A 20,085-nucleotide genomic window follows, 5' to 3' on the forward strand; every position below is an offset into this window, starting at 1 on the left:
GGTTGGCCTTGAGAGAAGAAAGGAGGTGGGGTAAGAATGAACCCCCTATTAAGGTCTCAGCCAACTTTCTTTCCTTTGGGGAATTTCTACTCCCAGAAAGGTTGTGTTTTTAAGCATTTCAATGCAAACCACAGGAAAGTCCCTAAGGGGGAAAAATGAACTTACAATTGAACTCTTGAAATCAAGGAGAAACACAGAGCACACAAAGGCCAAGAATTTCATTATCACTCTTTCTCCTTCCCTGTCCCTCTCCCAGACTTGCAAGGTTGTAACTTCCTGTGTGGTATGATTTGAGCACTGGGGAGAGGTCCAGGGCCTTGCCAATAACCCTCCCCATTCCTAAAAAGGATCTTAGATGCCTTTGAGAACAAACCCATCATTTTATATATGACCATGCGGAGGGTCAAAGAACAGAGGTGGCTTGTTAGGGTTAACCTGGAGTCCCCAGACAAAAGCTATTACCATGCACTTCTTCCCATCCACAGCAATTCACTAAAATGGGTTAAAGGAGAGATGGCCAAGTTTTTCAATAATGTGCCACCTGATTAGAAATCCATATGTGTACAGGCTACATTAGCTTTTTTACAATTACCATTACTGATTGATGCAAGCCTGCTAGCATGACATCTGGCAACAGTCAGTTATACAATAGTAGCAGTGGACAGATGGTTCTTACTAGCCTCCTAGTTCCTATGTGTTATCTAACAACATAAATTTTTATTTTATTTTATTATACTGTTAAAAAAATACCCAGATGGCATACCTGGCTAAATTTTGGACCTTGGGGGTTAAGGCAATGTCTAGATCCTCTTTAAATTAAAAGGCCCATACCACTAGAGCAATGATGCATAGAAATTATTGATATATTTTTTAATTGGCTCACTGTTGCCACCTCTTGTTGTTTTGTTCCCCAAGCCGGGTTCCCCACCACCCAGATGAGGATGAGGGGAAAGATCACAGACATCCTCCCTTTCTCCATTGCCCCACTCTATCAAAATAGCACAAAGGGGGGGGGGGAGGTAAGGGAGGGAGAGAAAAAAATTTGAAACTAGAAATCTTATAAAAACAAATGTTGAAAACTAAAAAAACAGAAAACAAAAAAACAGCACAAGATAGTTTGGGTTTTATTTAAGGGCTTACTCCTATGTAACACAGACAACCACATAAAAAGGGATAGAAGAACAAACGAAAAGTTCTGTTTCTTGGATGACAGAGAACTTCTGAAGTTTCATCAGACCTAATGACTACATCTCACTTCTGGTGATACATGTGGCACAAATGGAACTGCCAGAAGGAATTTGGAAAATATTGTTAATGATTATGGGTCACAAACAACTGAGGACCTCAGGAGCACAGGTGGTAAATTTTTATTACCACTGATGACTGAAGGAATCATCAGATTTCATAGATATGGAGAGATGTTTGGAAAGGGGACAATGGTCTGTTAAGAAGATAGTGATCAACAATAGGCTTTTGGATTTGGGGCTACAGCTTAAAATATAGAATTTATACCATGTTGATCAGGGATGGAATATAGCTGTGAGTACTAGGGAAAAAGGTCTAAAATCTTGCAAATTTAACCAAAGGGGCTTTAAACTGAAAAGGATGAGGAAACCCAGGAAGACTTGTATGAACTGATGCAGAGTGAAGTAAACAGAACCAGAAACAATGGTGTTGTAAAAATAAATACCTTTGAATGGCTTCAGAACTCTAATAAACACAGTGAACAGTCAAGAATGATTTCACTGGGCCAATTAGACCAATTAGATTTTATAGGACCAAAGCATTGCTACCTACCACTTGAGAGGTGATGAACTCAGGGAGGAGATAGATACATATAATTTTTGGACATAATTGGGAATTTGTTTTGCTTGACTAGGCATATTACTTACAAGTTGTTTTTCCAGTGAAGAAAAGGTGAGAGGGAAAGAAATATATTATTGTTAACTGAAAATATTTAAAAAGGAAAAGGATGAGGGATGGGAAAAACTGCATATGCTATGTTATGTATAGATGCACATACATATATAGCCACCAAGCTATTGTAAACCAAAGAAAACACTCTCTCTCAAGGGAATTTATATCTCTCTTTCCCCAAAGGGGAAGACCAGGGAATGGAAAGGGCAATTCTGGAGGTTTAAATTCCCTTTGTTTCTAAAAGGGAAAGAAACCAGAGAAAGACAATGCCTGTGAAATTAGAGGAAGGTTTTATTAAGCAGGGAAGAAAAGAAAAACTTAACATGCTAAATGGGTACTATCAAGCCTATGCTGAATAGGACACCAGGTAATAGAATGTGAGGGTTTATATACATTTTAAAACAAAGGCAGGTAAGGAATTTTGCAGGAAAAGAGGGGATTTAGAAAGGAATGAATCAGGGGGTTCCATTTCCAAGGGAAGGGGGAGTGAGGAACTCCAGGGGTCAAGGATTGGCCTTTGATAACACAAATCAAAAGGTATCCTTAGTGATAAACAGTTCAAAGTTCAAGGCTTGATTGTATCTCTGGATAAGGAGATCTCTTAAAAAACAGAATAATTCTAAGAGCCCCATAACCCAATTTGGGGAAGTCGCTGAAGATAAGGTTGTCTCCAAAAAGACCATAAACAGGATATATTGATAGCCTCATAACCAGTAGTTAAGTCTCTGAAGATAGGGATGCCTCTTGAGGGTCCATAAATCACTACCACTAAATGGTTCAGGATCTGCTTCAAAGCTGATATGAGCTTCATTGGCTTCAGAGTTACTAATTTTCTGCATATCTAGCTAGGCTTACTCTGGTCACCACAAAGGATTGTCAAGCAATTATGCAACTTGGTCAATACAGCCAGTCCTCATACAGTCATTCTCTGTTACCTGGATAATTAGGGAGCTCAATCAAGCCAAGGTACTTAGTGTACTCATTTACAAGTGTACTCAAACACTATATACCATACAGAGTACAACCATGAAGAAAGAATATAAGCACAAATAACTACAAATTAATAGGAGAACAATCTAAGCAAAGGGGCTTGGCTACATAAAAATGCACAAAATACATGTAGCAAGCAAAGTGGACTTGAGATCCTAACACAGGGAGTAGATTTTGATCACCTACATATCTCTCATACTCAAGACGATTCTTTGGTTCTGAGAGGTCTTTTCAAAAGGAATGGCATGGGGGCAGCTAGGTGGCGCAGTGGATAGAACACTGGCCCTGGACTCAGGAGGACCTGAGTTCAAATCCGACCTCAGACACTTGACACTTACTAGCTGTGTGACCCTGGGCAAATCACTTAACCCCAATTGCCTCACAAAAAAAAGAAAAGGAATGGGATGAATTAGTATTAATAAAATAATGATGATGATCATAATAATAGCTTGCATCCATATAGCATTTTAAAGCTTGCAAAGTTCTTTACAAATATTATCTCATTTGATACATCAAGGTCATAGGGATGGAGAGCATAGAGCTGAATATGAAGGAGATAGTATTATGAGGAAATGCAGGAATGCTAAGAGGAAAATATGTACAGCAGGAAGCATTTGGGTGAAAGTCAATGGAATCGGAAAAAAGGAGCAAGATTGTCACTGGTGTATTATACAGACAATTTTGACATAAAAAGAAAATCAAGAAGAGGTTTTGTTTTGTTTTTTAATCGACAGAACACAAGCCTAGAATAGAGGTATAATATAGTAATAGTTAAGGATTTCATTTAACTCAACATTAAAGGAGATCTACCCAAAACAGTGAAGCTAAAATAGCTTGTCCTAATGATGGCTTCATCATTCCAAAAGCTGAAGAAGCCATGAAGAAAACTATTCTTCTGGAGCTGATTCTCAACAACAAGGAGGCTTTGGTACTAGGTTGAACGTGATGGTTCCCATCCCACTTGAGAGAAAGTGACTGCTCCAGCTGACAATTTGTGATAGAGAAGGAAAGGAATGAATCCAGTAGTTGGACATGCATTCTAGATATTTTGGAGAGCAGATTTCAAAGGGCTCAAAGAAAGGCTAGGAAGGATGTGATGGATTAAACTTATACAGACAAAATCAGCTGGCTCAAGAGGGATAGGAAGCTACTGAGAATGAAATGCTGACAAGACAATGAGAAACAATTCTGACAAAGAGAAAAAAGGAGAGTTGGCTTTTTAAAACCTGAAGTGGAAATAAACTGGCACAAAGTAAAATAAACAGAGCCATGAAAACAATATATATGATGACTACAGCAATATAAAAAATCACCACAAAATAACCAAACATGATTGTTACAAAATTATAAACATTAAGTTTGGCCCCAATAAAGAAATATGAGAAAACACATCCCCATGCAAAAATAAGAGGTTCACAGGTGTTGAACATTTCATTTAGTGTCAGATTTGGGTGGTGGGAGGGATGTAGTGATTAATTTTCCTGAAATTTTTCTTTTCTTTTTCCATTAAAAAAATCTTTATTTTAAAATGATGAATCTCTGGGAGGTAGAAGAGGCAGAGATAGAGGGAGAAACCTAGGGCATGTAAAATATATAAATGAAATATATAAGTTTTACATATATATATGTATATATATATATATATATGTATATATAATCTACTAAAAATGAAACAAAAACCCAATGTGAATGCTCAGAGAACTCATTAGATTTTTTTTAAATACCGACAGAAGAGAGAATCAAGGGCAGGCAAGAGAAGATTAATAGAAAAGTGTTTCATGGTTCTGTAAGTATATTGACAAGAGCACTGAAGCTCAAGATGAGTTAAAGATGGATAAGAATGCCAAGGACAACCCAAAGGGTTGTGCGCATGGGGGTATTTTTAAGCTGTACTACAGTAAAGAAGATCAGAGGACGCATACGATATCTATTCAAGGTGGACTATGATGACAACAGACAAGAAAGAAAAGGCAGACGTATTCAAATGATTTTTCTTCTTTGTCTTCCAAGAATTATAAACTTTATATTAGACAGGATGGAACAAAGATGGTGAAAAGAGAGTCGAAATACAAAGATAAATAGAGAGATGGTAAGAAAGCAACTAACTGCCTTCATAAGTTAAAGTCACCAGACCCAGGAGAACTCCATCTCAGAATACTAAAAGAAATTGCTGAGAAGATGAATGGCCTAGGACAGTATATAAAGAGGGGATTTGCAATTAGGAAGACCTGGATTAAAACATCATCTCTAGAACTCACTGATCTCCTGATCTTAGGAAAGTAACACTTTGATCCCAACTTTCAATGTCTGTAAAATGAGAATCTAGGGACAGGTAGGTGGTGAAGTGGATAGAGTGCTGGACCGGAAGTCAGGAAGATAGGTCTTCCTGAGTTCAAATCCAGCCTGACATTTACTGAATATGACCTCAGATACCCCAGGCAAGTCACTTAACTGTGTCTGCCTCAGTTTCTCACTTGTAAAATGAGGAGGAAATGGCAAACCACTCCAGTATCTCTGTCTAGAAAACCCTAAATAGGGCCTCAAAGAGTTAGACACGACTGAAACAAGTAAACAGTCTTCTAACTCTAGAGTCAGGACTTTTTCCATTGTATCATCCTCCAGGCTTCTGTTGTGCTTCCTACTAAGAATCATGTAGCACACAAAAATGTGAACAGTAATTACATGCCATCCTCTTCATTAACCTGGGGGTATACTCTCCTACAATCATACATAACAAACATGGGAAGAGCGGGCTCAAACTTTGAGTATAATGATAGCGAAAAGCCCACGAAAGACATGTTGAAGCCTAGAGTAACTTTTGGCACTAGTACCTAAAAGCCCTTCTCTCACCCAGCTCACTTTAGTTGCAGCCTCTCTAGTGGTGGGTTGCTCAGCTGTTTTCTCCAGGTCTGTTCCTCTCCGGAGTCCAGTGCCAAGAGTCACATTCCATGACATTCCTTTCTCCCTCAGGTGACTGACTTTCCACATCTGCTGGCTGTGTGTCTCTGTTCTCTGCTGGATGCAGTGCCTTCTATTGGTCCATTAGCTCCCTATCAAAAATACAGGGCTGCCTGGGGAGGAGGAAAGAGAAAAACATTTCCTTCTTTCCCTCTGCAGGGTCCTCCTCCATAGACAGCTCCTGACTTATGATCTCTCCCATTCTTATGCTCCTGAAATATATCCAGGATTTGACACAGCTAATCTCTTTGTTCAACCAGTCATGTTATTCCCTTCTTGACTCAGTCAGAAAGGTATCCGTGGCTCATAAAGGTATCATTGGGCATTTCATCTTGTTAACATTCTAAAACCTTATCATGTGTGACTACATTTATTTTGTGATTACATCAAATGAGCCTGGAAGGTGTAAAGGAATCACATCCAACCTCCCTTACTCAGATACAATATTAGCTAAGATTATTGTGATTGTTGGGCTGTCGTTGTTGTTCAGTTATATCCAATTCTTTGTGAACCTGTGGACCATAACATGCCAATACTGTCCATGGGGTTTTCTTGGAAAAGATACTGGAGTGGTTTGCCATTTGTTCTTTAAAAGATTAAGGAAAACAGAGGTTAAGTGAGTAACAGAAAGTAAGTATCTGAGGTCATATTCAAACTCTGGTCTTCCAAACTCCAGGCTCAGCACTATATCCACTGAGCCACCTAGCTGTTTCCTAGACAAATAAAGGTTGTGACCTGTCCAGAGTCACACAGCTAGTAAGTGACCGAGGGTGGTTTTGAACTCAGGTCTTCCTGACTCCAGACCTAATGCTCTTATCCATTGAGCCACCTAGCTATCTCTTGTTAATGACCTTTAAAGATCATAGATATATGCCACAAAACTAGAGAAGATGAAATGTCCAGATTTTCAAAAAGGGGAATAGAGTATGGTCTACTATAGGAAACCTTTTTAAACTGTGGGTCACTATCAATGTGTGGGTTACAAAAATATGGCATCAGTAATCTATACCTATTTTATATACCTAGGGTCACGTAAAAATTTCTTGGGTGAAAAGAGGTCATGAGGAGAAAAAGGTTAAGAGGCCCAGCCCTATAAATCATAAATCCAAGAACCTGACCTGGCAAAAATCTAGAATATATTAAAGTCATGGTTTAGAAAAGGACAGTAATCACAATAAGATAGCAATGTTTTCCTTGAGAGTGGGCCATGCCAGTTGAATCTCTTTTCCCTTTTTGACAGAGTACCTAGATTGGTAGGTCAAGAGAATGCTATTTGTAAAGCATATCTAGACTTCCCTTAAACTTTTGTGAAGGCATTTTAAATTACCTTTGAGGACAAAAAGTGATATGTAGATTAGATAGTGTGATAAAATAATGGGATTTAGCAGATACTCAAAGACCCACCTGGAGATTAATCTAGACTGATTGAATCAAGTGAGAGTGACTGACTGCTGATTAGCCTACTTCAAGTTAACTGGATTGTAATCACACCTGACTATCCCTTAAGAAGGTATTGTTCTCAGAAACTAGACTGTCAACTCAACTTGAGCACACCTTCAAAACCAATGGATTTGGAAGACAGCAACCAATCAGCTTGAAGCAGTGTGTAAGGACCACCTCTGTTCCAGACCTATTAAAAAGCTTCCACAATCAGCTTGCTGGAGAGTTCCTGATTAAAGCAGGCTCATGGAGGAGGACTTCAGGAAGAACCCAACCAGGCTGGAACTCTAGGCTAGACTGGTGCTGAAGCTTCTGATTTAAGGCGACCACAATTTAGATTTTAAACATCACAATAGTAAACAGGGAGCTGGATTTAGCTTCAGGTGAACCATCATATTCAGATAGTTTATGATGGCTTATAGTCAGCTTGGAATGAATTCTCTAGTAGAGTACTCCAGGGATCTGTGCTTGTCTATGTGCAAATTAAGATTTTTATCAACAACTTGTATAATCATATAGATGGATTCCTCATCAAATTTACACATAACACAAAGCAAAGAGGGATAGTAAGCATTGGGTATGATTGAGTCAGGACTAAAAAAGATCTCAACAGGCTAGATAATTTGACAAAATCTAAACACTTGAATTTTTACAGTAAATTTTAACAAATACAAGATGAAGGAGGCATAGATAGATAGAAGTTTGCAAGAAAAAAATATTCTGGGAGTTTTAGTCTTTCTCCAAACAATATGAATCAACACTATGAAATGGAAGCCAAAAAAAGCTAATGCCATCTTAAGTTAAAAAAGATGTAAATAATGGAGGAAATGATGGCCTCATAGGACTCTGTCCTGGTCAGGCCACACCTGGAGTATTATGCCTAGTTTTGCAAGCTATAAGAGATGCAAAGAATAAAGGGGTTGATAGTCCCATGGCACTCTGTCCTGGTCAGGCCACACCTGGAGTATTGTACCTAGTTTTAAAAACTACAGTTTAATAAAGAATTGTCCAGAGTAGGGAAGCCAAGATTGATAAAGATACACAAGAACATGCTATATGAGAATTGGTTAAAAGAATTAATGATTTTTAGTCTGGAAAAGAAGATTGAAGTAGGGAGGGGATGTAGGAAATTAGCTATCTTCAAGTATTTCAGGTTCTGTTGAAGAGAGATTAGACTTACTTTGCTTGGTCCCAGATGGCAGTAATAATGGAAATAGAAATATATATAGGCTTCTTATCTAAGTAGGACAATTTCCTAACAATTAAGGTTATCTAAAAGAATAAGAGTTTGCCTCTAGGAGTACTAATTCCCTTTTGCTTAGATGGTAGACAGCTGAGCTTGGGCACTGAGATCTTATGCTTTAGGGATGTTCCAGGTTTTTACAATTTGTCTGGACTGATAAAGGGCCATGAGTCCCCTCCAAGAAATGGTAATGAGGTTCAAATGTGGCCTTAACTATGATCAGCTATTTCCTCCAAATTGGATGCTTATCTTCAGCTTCTGATCACTATCATAAAAAGTACAATTTGGGTTGCAGTACCTCCAGGTAGAGGGGAAAGCTTGGGGTAAGATAGTTCCTCCAATAATGTGGAAGACATCTAGCCCATAGATAAGAATCACCACTACAATGTACCTGGCAAGAGAACATACAACCTTTTATTGAAGCCCTTTGGTAAGAAGGGCTACATCCAGGGGCAGTCCATCCTATTTATACCTAGATATCACTGTCCTTGGGGCAGCTAGGTCCCACAGTGGATAGAGTACCATGCCTGAAGTCAGGACCATTCATCTTCCTTCGTTCAAATCTGGCCTCAGATACTTCCTAGCTGTGCGACCCTGGGCAAGACACTTTACCCTCTTTGCCTCAGTTTCCTCATCTATAAAATGAGCTACAGAAGGAAATGGCAAAACACTCCAATATCTTTACCAGGAAAACCCCAAAAGGGTCATAAAAAGTCAGACATTATTGAAAAAGAACTGAATATCATTATCCTAAAAAATCTTTACATTAAATCTATATCTGCTTCTATGTAATTTCTAGCCACTGTTGTTCATTTTACCCTCCAGGGCCAAATTAAGAAGATAATCCATCTTCTACATATTAACCTTTAAAATACTTGAAAACATATATTATGATCCTACTAAGTCTTCTCCAGGCTAAACCTCATAGATTCCTTCAGCCAAGCTCTCTAATAGCTATTGAATCACTCTGTCCAATCTTTCTCTGGATATTCTAGTTTATCAATGTCCTTTCTGAAATTTAATGCCCAGAATTGAAAATGACACTCCAGATTTAGTGTTCCTCAGATCTGTTTCCTCTCTGTTTCCATAATGGCCCTTGATGGGGCCTTAATCTGGACTACTGCAATAGCCTCAGAGACAACTAGGTGGTGGCAGTGGACGGAGGGCCTGGAATTAGAAGATCTGAGTTTAAATCTACTCTCAGACACTGGCTAGCTGTATGACCCTGGGTGATTCACCTAACTTCTGTTTGCCTCAATTTCCTCAACTGTAAAATTGAGATAATAACAGTACCTACCTAGCAGAGTTGTTGTGAGGATTAAATGAGATAATCTATAAAGTGCTTAGGTGCCCCAAATCAACACACTCCTTTCCTTTTCCCTTTCTCCTACTTCCCTTTCCCCTTCTGTTGCAAGAGTCTGCTTGTATCTGTTCTCTTCTCCATCTTAATTACAAGATAGATCAGACTGACAGGCAGTCTTGTACAGTGGGAAGGGTGTGAGATTTAGAATCAGAGGGTTTGAGTTCAATTCTTGGCTCCACACTTACTAGTTCTATAACCTTGGGCAAGTTACTTGACCTTTCTGGGCCCCAGTTTCCTCATCTGGAAATAAAAGGTATTGGATTCTGTGACGTTTAAAATTATATGTGGTCATCTTATTTCTGTCCTAACTTTAGGGAAAATTAGCTATATTTGTTACTCATAAATTAGAAGCTTTAGCACCAATTTTGGGCATTAGTAAAGAGATAACAGTTGGTTCAAAAAGTTAAGAAAGCCTAGTTAGGATAGAGGAGGAGAAAGAAAAAGGTGCCACCACCTACAAGTTTCAGGCCAAAAGGAAGTCCCCTATGCCTCTGTGAGCAGAAGCTTCCTTCGGTCAGGATGAGAGGTGGTTCCTACACACCACTCCAAGCTAATTGGCCAGCATCACCCAAATGCATTGGTTCACTGGACTTGAGGGCAGTCCATGAGCAGAGCAAGTCATTGCAGAGGTCAGAGTTCAGAGAACAAACCCCCTGAGGGCCAAGTCTTCAGGTAGGTGTGGTTTCAATCAAGTTGACTCCAATTGAGTCACTCAGAAAAGTCAATCCAATCAATCTTTTTTTTTTTTTTTTTTTGGTGAGGCAATTGGGGTTAAGTGACTTGCCCAGGGTCACACAGCTAGTAAGTGTTAAGTGTCTGAGGCCAGATTTGAACTCAGGTCCTCCTGAATCCAGGGCCAGTACGCTATCCACTGCGCCACCTAGCTGCCCCCCAATCAATCTTAATAGTCCCCTCTAGCAGGGCCTCTGGGCATCACGAAATCCATTATTTTCTCATTAATCTATTTTCACTTGTACTTCCACATTAATGATCTTCTAAGGTACTATTTATGATCTTTGAGGAAAGGGCTATGTCTTACTTTTTCTTTTCCTATACTAACTGAGGCCTGGGCACATGTACATCATCCACCTTCAAGTCTATGTTCTCACTGGGGCAGAAATCTGATAATTTTACATGGATTCCCTTTGTTCAAAAGATCTCCTTGGTCAGTCTCCTTAGAAAGGCCAAGTTCCTCCATGATTTGATTCTAGAATATTGCCGAAATGTCATTCCCCAATACCCTCCTTTATGTAACATACAGGTCAGGTATTCTTTTCCAAACATACCCTCAACTTCCTGGCTTCCAAGAGTTGGCTCCAATCTGTTTGCTTTCTCCCTAAATTCATCCTGCCTGGAGTCTCCCCCTCTTTTCAAGGTTGATCTAAAATGCCATCTCTTATGTCTAGTCATCCCTGATCCATTCATCCAACATCTCATGAAGTGATTTCTTTTTTTTTTTTCAGCAACAAACATTTATTTTATCTTCCAGTTACATGTAAGGGTAGTCTTCAACATTAATTTCCATAAGATTTAGAGTTCCAAATTTTTCTCCCTCCCTCCCTTCCTTTCCTCCCCCCTCCACAAGATCACAATCAGGTTATATATGTACAATCCACAAGTGTTCTTTTTATCAGTTCTTTCCATAGGGGTGCATAGTAAGCTTCCTCATTAGTTCCTTGGGATTGTCTTGGATCATCGCACTGCTGAGTGTAGTAAAGTCATTCACAATTGCTCACTGAATAATACTGCTGTCACTAAGCACAATGTCCTCCCAGCTCTGCTCACTTCACTATACATCGATGTTCATTAGTGTTTCCAGATTTTGGGAGGATCATCCTGTTTGTCATTTCCTGTAGCACAAGACCATTCCACTACAATCATATAACACAGCTTTTTCCATCATTCCTCAATTGATGGACATTCCATTGATTCTCAATTCTTAGCCTCCACCAAGAGTTGCTATAAATATTTTTTGTACAATTTTTCCCCCTTTTCTCTTTCTCATGATTACTATTGTTAACTGTTTCCCTTCCATACTATTCCCTTGCCCATTATATTTATTCTGTTATCCATCTTCTTTCATCCTATCACTTTTCAAAAGGGATTTGCTTCTGTCTGTCCCCTCCCCCAACATGAAGTGATTTCTAACTCCTCTCAGATAACATGGCCTTTTATATCTTGAATTAATTCTACTTTCACATTATCTCTCTTTTATGGGTATACATGGCAAACCTCATAAGAGAAAGCAACATGTGTCTCCTTATATTCCTCACAATATCCAATAAAATATCTTGCATTACAGTGATCAGAAGCTATTAGAGGTAAATTCATAGAGTGTCAGAGCTAGAAAGGACTTTTGACTTAACCTCCTAATTTTGTTGTTGTTCAAGTAGTTTTCAGTCATGTCTGAACTTTTGAGAACCCACTTGGGGTTTTCTTGGCAAAGTTACAGGACTTAGTTGCCACTTTCTTCTTCAGATCATTTTATAGATGAAGAAACTGAGGCAAACACGGTGAAGTGTATTGCCCAGGGTCACACAGCTAGGAAGTGTTTGGGGGCAGATTTGAACTCAGGAAGAAGAGCCTTCCTGATTCCAGGCCCAGCACTTTATCCACTGCATCACTTAGCTGCCTGCCTCCTAATTTTAGGGATGATAAAACTTAGATCTATAGTAAGTAACTTAGCCGTACTTATATAGGTAGTAAGTTAAATAGTGGGTACTTAAACCCAGGTGTGCTAATTCAATTCTTTCCATCATCCCACACTGTTAGGAGGCATAAAACATTTGATGAATAATTAGAATCAGTGAACTCTCTTTACTATCCCAAGGCAGAAAGCTTAACTTAGATAGCCTTGAGAATAAGGTATGCCCATTCACCATAAACAAATTTAATTGTTCTTTGTGGCTAGGATTTCAATTAAATTTTTAGCTTGAATAAATATATCAACCTCCCTGCCCCCCAAACCTTCAATTTAACTCTAATTTCATCCTGACAACCCAATAATTTTTAAAGGAAAATTAGTTTTGTTTTATTTATGGAATCTTTCCTTTCAGAGGACCATCCAATTAAAACTGTAACTAGCCTTAGAGGCCATCTAATCAAAACTCCTTTTTTTTTTTTTTAAAGTGAGGCAATTGGGATTAAGTGACTTGCCCAGGGTCACACAGCTAGTTAAGTATTAAGTGTCTGAGGCCAGATTTGAACTCAGGTACTCCTGACTCTAGGGCCAGTGCTCTATCCCAAAACTCCTTATTTTATAGATGAGGAAACAGGCTCAAGGGTTAAGCGACATGTTTAATGTCACAAAGGTAATAAGTAGCAGAGGCAACATTTGAACACATATCCTCTGATTCCAACTCCAACACTCTTTCCACTTCACTAAACCGATTATCTTTTATTTGATTTTTTCTATTTGTTCTAGGTAGCAAAGTATATGGAGTGACCATCCTGGAGTCAGGAAGATTCACCTTTTTGAGTTAAAATCTGGCCTCAGACACTTACTGACTGTGTGATCCTGGGCAAGTCACTTAACCCTGTTTGCCTGAGTATCCTCATCTGTAAAATGAGCTGGAGAAATAACAAACCACTCCAGCATCTTTGCCAAGAAAACCCCAAATTGGATCACAGGGAGTCAGACATAATTGAAACAATGACTTTCTTCATCATTTCTGACTGTCTCAATATGTTATCAGTAGGGTTTGGTGGACTTCTTTCTTCAGTAGATGTATGGTTTCTGTAGCAAGAATCCAACAAAAGGTCTTTCTTTGGTTGCCTGAGAGAATCCTTAGGGCATGGAGGTGGGAACCAGTGCCACAGGATAGAGCAGCAGAAAAAGTCCACAAACCCAGGGGTTTACTGGTTTACTGGGGAGCTAAGATTGCATATCTCCACATTGTAATGTCTCCTGCATCTTCTATAGGCTGTTATGCACCTATTCATATCCCTTCTCAACTCATAGGATTATTAATCTCGGGAATCCCAGGTCCTCTTGCTCAAGTTGATATTTCTCCAGATTTTAAAGCAGGTAGTTTTGTCACAGATCATAGGACCATAATATCATATATGAAGAGCTGGAAAGAACCCAAGTTGGCAGAGGACAGTCTTTCTCAGAGCAATCACACACACACATCAAAATGCCTTTGAGACAGAATAATAATGACTAACATTTACATAGCATTTTCCATATATTGGCTCATTTGATTCCCACAATAACTCTTATGGGAATTTTATTATCCCCATTTTTCAGAGGAGGAAATTGAACTTAATTGACATACCCAGCATCATGAGATGATGGGCACCTGAGACAGGACTCAAATCCAGGTCTTTTTGACTCTATGTTGAAATGCTCTATCCATTAGACCACCACCTGGCTACCTTCTATGCAGACTCTGGTAGTCTGAGTATAGGAAAGAACACTGCAGTTGAGGTCTAAAAAGTAGGGTTGCCTATTACTCTGCCAATTTAGCTCGGCAAATTACTGCTCGTGTCATCTTAGGCAAGTTTTCTCTAAGCCTCTGTTTTCCTCAACTGCATGGTGAGGTATTTGGGCTTGATGCTGTGCCTGAATTCCCTTCCATTTCCAAACCCTACTATTCACCACTTCCTTCCTCCCATCACTGATCCCGGAAGTACTAAAAGATGGACTTCAAAAAGGGTCAGAAACCACAGAGGGGATGTAGAGCCTAATTAGAATAACTTCATGGTTAAACCAGTCTTTGATTGGTTAGAAATGTCTTCTGCTCATGTCCATGGGGGTTCTCTGTAGAGTTACAGAATCTCCAGGTCCAAGGTCATCTATTCCAATGCATGTATAAATAAGAATTCCCTCTGTATCTGTGGGGTCAAACTCAAATAGAAAAGGGGCCATGAAACCATACATAAAGGCTCATATTAACTTAGAAAACCACATGTTAATATTATGTATGTTCTGTTGTATTTGTATTTATTTTGTTAAATATTCCTCAATTATATTTTTTGTTTTGTTTTGTTTTGTTTTTGTTTTTGTTTTTTGTTTTTGTTTTTTTGTGGGGCAATGGGGGTTAAGTGACTTGCCCAGGGTCACACAGCTAGTAAGTGTCAAGTGACTTGCCCAGGGTCACACAGCTAGTAAGTGTCAAGTGTCTGAGGCCGGATTTGAACTCAGGTCCTCCTGAATCCAGGGCAGGTACTTTTATCCAATGCGCCACCTAGCTGCCCCTCCCCAATTATATTTTAATCTGATTCCAGCCACACTTGGGAGTGTTGCAGTAGCATGTTTGACACTTTCCATGAACAGTGATCATCTAGCCTTTTCCTGAAAACCTCCCATGATGGGAAATCCACTACCTCCCAAGGAGCCTATTCCATGGTTACAGAATTTCCCTTGTGCCATAATGAAATTTGAACCTTTGGTTCTTAGAATAACCAAATGAAGAGGAGCAGCATCGTGGGGTGGTGAAAAATGGCATACTGAATTTGGAGCTGGAGGACCTGAATTTGAATCCTATTTCTGTTGTTGACTCTCTGTGAGATGGATCTATTCATTTTTGCTTCCTATGCTTCAATTTCCTCAACTTAGAAAATGAGGAAGTTGGTTGGCTATGATAACCAATGTGGTGGTCCTTTCCATGACTAAATTTATGATTTTAGCACCTACTCATCAGGGTTGTTATGAGACTCGAGTGATAAAATCAATTTAAAAATTATAAAATATTATTTTAAGTAATAGCAATGATGATAATAGCTAGCATTTATATGGTGATTTAGGGTTTGCAAGGTGCTTTACAATATTATCTCATTTTATCCTCGCAACAACCCTGGGTAACAAGTGCTGTCATTCTTCCCATTTTACACATGAGGAAATTGAAGCTCAGGAATTTTTAAGTGACTTGACCAGATGCAGCTGGTAAATAGCAAAAACAGGATTTGAATTCAGGTTTCCTGTACTCCTGGTCCAGCTCGTCATCAATCACATCATACTTACTCTCTGGTAATTTGAAAGAATGGAGTCACTGGGAGATAAATTATCTATTACCTGTTTGCTATGGTTGCACCTGAGCAGCAGTATTTGGAGTAAGAAAGACCTGAGTTTGAATCATGTCACAGATATTCCCTAGCTGTGCAAAGCTTGGCAAGTCATTTAACTGCTATGTGACTCAGTTTCCTCAGCTGTATAATGGGAAAGAAATAATAGCACCTACCTCAAAGGGTTGTTGTGAGGACTGAGTGAGTTAACATTTGCCTATATCCAACACTTTGTTATTTTTGTCTTTCAGTCATTTCAGACTCTTCATGATCCCAATTTTCGGGGATTTCCTCAGCAGAGATGGTGTAGTGGTTTACCATTTCCTTCTCCAGTTCATTTTACAGACAAAGAAACTAAGGGAAACAGGGTTAAGTGATTTTCCCAGGGTCACACAGCTAATAAGTGTCTGAGACCATATTTAAACTCAGGAAGATGAGTTTCCTGAATCTAAGCCCAGTGCTCTAACCATTGTGCAACTTTGGCTCCCCATACAGCCCTTTGCAACCTTCAAGCACTATATAAATGCTAGCTATTTATTATTGTTATTATTAGCCTTATAGTTATAGCTACTGAATGCAAAATGATTATGAATCTCCCACTGAAGCAAATTCAGGAGAGGGCAGAAGGTGGGCCACTTTGTAAACTACATACCATGAGGCAGCATTAGTGACACCTGGTACTGTTGTAGCAGCAGCAGCTGCAGCGTGAGTAAATGATTTATAATATTCTAACCTTGAAGTGCTGGCCATCCAAGGAGACGGAGCGCTGCGAGGGATTGGTTTGTGGCCTGACCATACAAATTGCCCCTTTGCTCATTATCTCACTGGAGGTCATAATAGTCAGGTCATAATAATACTGAAGGGCAGTGTTATGATGCCCAAGACAAGTGCTTCACAGGGGCTGGAGAAAGGGTGGAGGAGATAAATCACAAGGTATATCTATTGCCCTAAAGGAATTAAAACAGGAGGCTTATGGGAGCTGAGGAGACAGCAAGCTGTAGCACTGCAGGGAGTCTGACTATTGTGGGAGATGCTGGCAGCAGGTGGATGTGGTGAGGAGGTATTATTTCAAGGCACCAGCCTTAGTGTCACCGTCAGAGTCTCCATGTCTGAGTAAGGGAATTGAGGGGGTGGGGGGTTGAGGGAGGTGGTTAAGTGATTCTTCTTTAGCCCCAGCTATTGGGGAGGGGGGCAAAAGCTCCACTGTCTTCTCCTCCAGCTCCCTCCTTCCCTGAGTCATCAAGTAGATCTAGCCACCTGTTCCCCACATCAGCAGAAGTGCCTTGTAAAGCACAGGAACAAGGGTGATGGTTCCCCCACTCCAGGGATAGCTCTGTAGGTGGAGCAGAGCCAGGAGTATTCGCTGGAAGGCAGATCATTCAGACAATAAGCGGAAGCAGTTGGGAGATTTAAGAGAGGCCTGGAGAGAAGTAAACTGGATTTCTATTTCTTGTTGATACAGTTAAAATGTTCCCTTAATGTGAAAGCCTTTCTGTTAAATGAAGGGGAAAGGGAGCTATACTATAAGAAGCCACCATAAAACAAAGAGAACAAAAGAAGAAATAGTCTCATGCTGCTGAGATGGTTTTAGTTGCTATAGATATATAGACATAGGTACATAGAGTTGGGCAGGTTGATAAATTGAGATGGCGCATGTGGAGAAGGGACAAGGACAAGGAGAGGGAGACAAAGTGAGGGTACTGACTTAGCCCCAGAGGGCATACTTAAGAACAACGAGTGGAAGGAGAAAGAGGCAGATTTAGACACCAAATAATGGAAACCTTCCAAACAACTGGAGCTGCCCAAAAGAGAAATGGGATGCTTTGGAAGAGGCAGTGTTTTCTACCCTCCCCGATCCCACCCTCACTCTAGGTCCTAAAGCAAAGATGACTTATTGACTATGTATGTGGCAGGGGAGATTCACGTTAAGGTGAGTGTTGGATTACATGGCCACTCAGGTCCCCTCTTACCATGAGACTTGTTGTGGTGTTTTGGTAATACTGCTGAAGAAATCATAAGGGAAATGGATAAATAAGAGACACCTCCTACCTTAGATGGGGACAGTAAAGCCAGTGCTTGGCATGTAGTAGGTACTTAGTAAATGTTTACTGAATGAATGAATTCAGCAAGAAGAGATGTGTATAGGGGAAGCAAAAAAGGCATGAAGGTATGGATCCAAATCCATTAGTTTTCATATGTTCTACCGGGTAAAATGTAATGAGAGTAGGCAGAGTGAGAGGCAAAGGGGAAACAAGGATATCTTGTGCTATTGGACAGAAAATGAAATTCACTGGTGACATAAAAATAAATGAAACCACCTTCCATACTCTGCTTTTCTCCACTTAACATCCAGCTTCAGAAAGCATGGAACAGGTACATTTAAATAGCTAAACTACTCCAAAGTAAGCTAGTCCTGTTGCAAGTGGACAGGGTTATAAATCTTCCAAGGGGCCAATAAAAGGAACCCATTTTCCAACAGGAAATGGCACAGGTTATTACATCAGAGGTGACCCATGGCCCCAGATGGACTATAAATTCCCAAGTTTATGGAGTCTTCCTTAACTCCCACTGAAGGTAATTAAATTGTGGGGATGAGTCACATAACTCCAGGGTCTTCTTCATAAAGTCCTCAGGCCACCAGATTGAGGGTTGGCAATTAAATCAGAAGCCCTGGGGCCAGGGCTAATGGAATAAATTCCCCCATGAGTTACTAAAAGCACAGGCACCAACTAAACCCAGTGAGGTCTCTCCAACTAGGCTAACCTGTTCTCAGTGACTTGTCTATCTGTATATGGTATAGCTCTGAGCTCAGCAAATTTGGAAAAACAAGTCTGGTCTTGATGGAAATGGGAATCCTGAAATGGAAGTGTCTCACAGTACTGGTTAGAATTAGATTGGGATCCAATTTCTGAGAGTTTAGAGTAGGCCTTGTTATACTGGTACAACTATCAACCCAACTGTGTGCCCCCCTCGGTAAAACTGTGAGTTGATTTGGGGGAGGGTCCATCCTCCTTTTGACACCTACCTCTCTTTGATGCAACTTTCTCCAGAGATGCTTTTCTGTAGGTGTCTGGGACTGACTATTATGTTTTCACAATGGGCTGGATTATATTTGATTGTATTAGGAAGAAGTGGCAAAGATCTGAAGGCAATTGTTACCATCACCATTGGCTCTCAGTCAGTCAACAAACAATTATTGAGTTCCTACTATGTGCCAGGAGAGCAGGTAGGAGGCACAGTGCATAAAGCACCAAGCCTGGAGTTCAGAAGACCTGAGTTGAAATCCAGCCTCAGACACTTACTAGCCGTGTGACCCTGGGCAAGTCAATATAACCCTGTTTGCCTCAGTTTCTTCAGCTGTAAAATAAGCTAGAGAAGGAAATGGCAAACCAGTCCATTACCTTTGCCCCAAATGGAGTCACAAAGTGTCAGACATGCCCGAAATGCCTGTACAACAACAACAACAGCAACAACAACAATAATATGCCAGGCACCGTACCATCTACAAACAGGAATGCTTCCTTCTCTATAAGGGACCTCTTCCCCTGATATAAGAAACAAACTAGATTTGGAGTTAGAGGCCTTGGGTTCATTTCCCTGACAGGCTAATGGTAGAATGTGGCATTTGCCTAATCATGCAAAGCCTTCCTCTCCAAATTCTCCTCTCCTGTGCCTCCGTGCCACAAATCAGGCAGCCTCTGGGGACCCAGCTCATTGCTTCAGGCAGGGACATTTATAGTGCTTCTAGAAACAGAGTTCTTTCAGTGGTTTCTGCCTCATAAGCAGATCTGGCCACGTAGAACCTAGACATAGGTGTAGTTGATTTACACCTTTAATACCATGAGTTTCATTTAGCCCGTCTGGAAAACACATTTTGTGTAGTGAAACTGGAGGGTTTTTTTTTCCTCGTCCATCCTCACCAGACATTAATTTCAACTCTGGGCTTTGTTGTTGCTTCCCCCTAAATGGAAAGTGCCTCTCCTCTTAGGATGAGTCTATTCCTCTGTCAGGTTCACTATGAATGCTGGCCAGCTTCTCCACCTCCCTCCTGCCCTTGGGGAGAAACAAAAGGCCGAAGGGGAGAGTCGGTCAGTAAACAGTTGGTAACAAGCATTTATTAGGGGCTCACCATATGATAGTCATTCTGCTCTGTGCTAGGGGATATAAA

The sequence above is a fragment of the Dromiciops gliroides genome, chromosome 2 (genome assembly GCF_019393635.1).
Source record: "Dromiciops gliroides isolate mDroGli1 chromosome 2, mDroGli1.pri, whole genome shotgun sequence".
Classification (NCBI taxonomy): domain Eukaryota; kingdom Metazoa; phylum Chordata; class Mammalia; order Microbiotheria; family Microbiotheriidae; genus Dromiciops; species Dromiciops gliroides.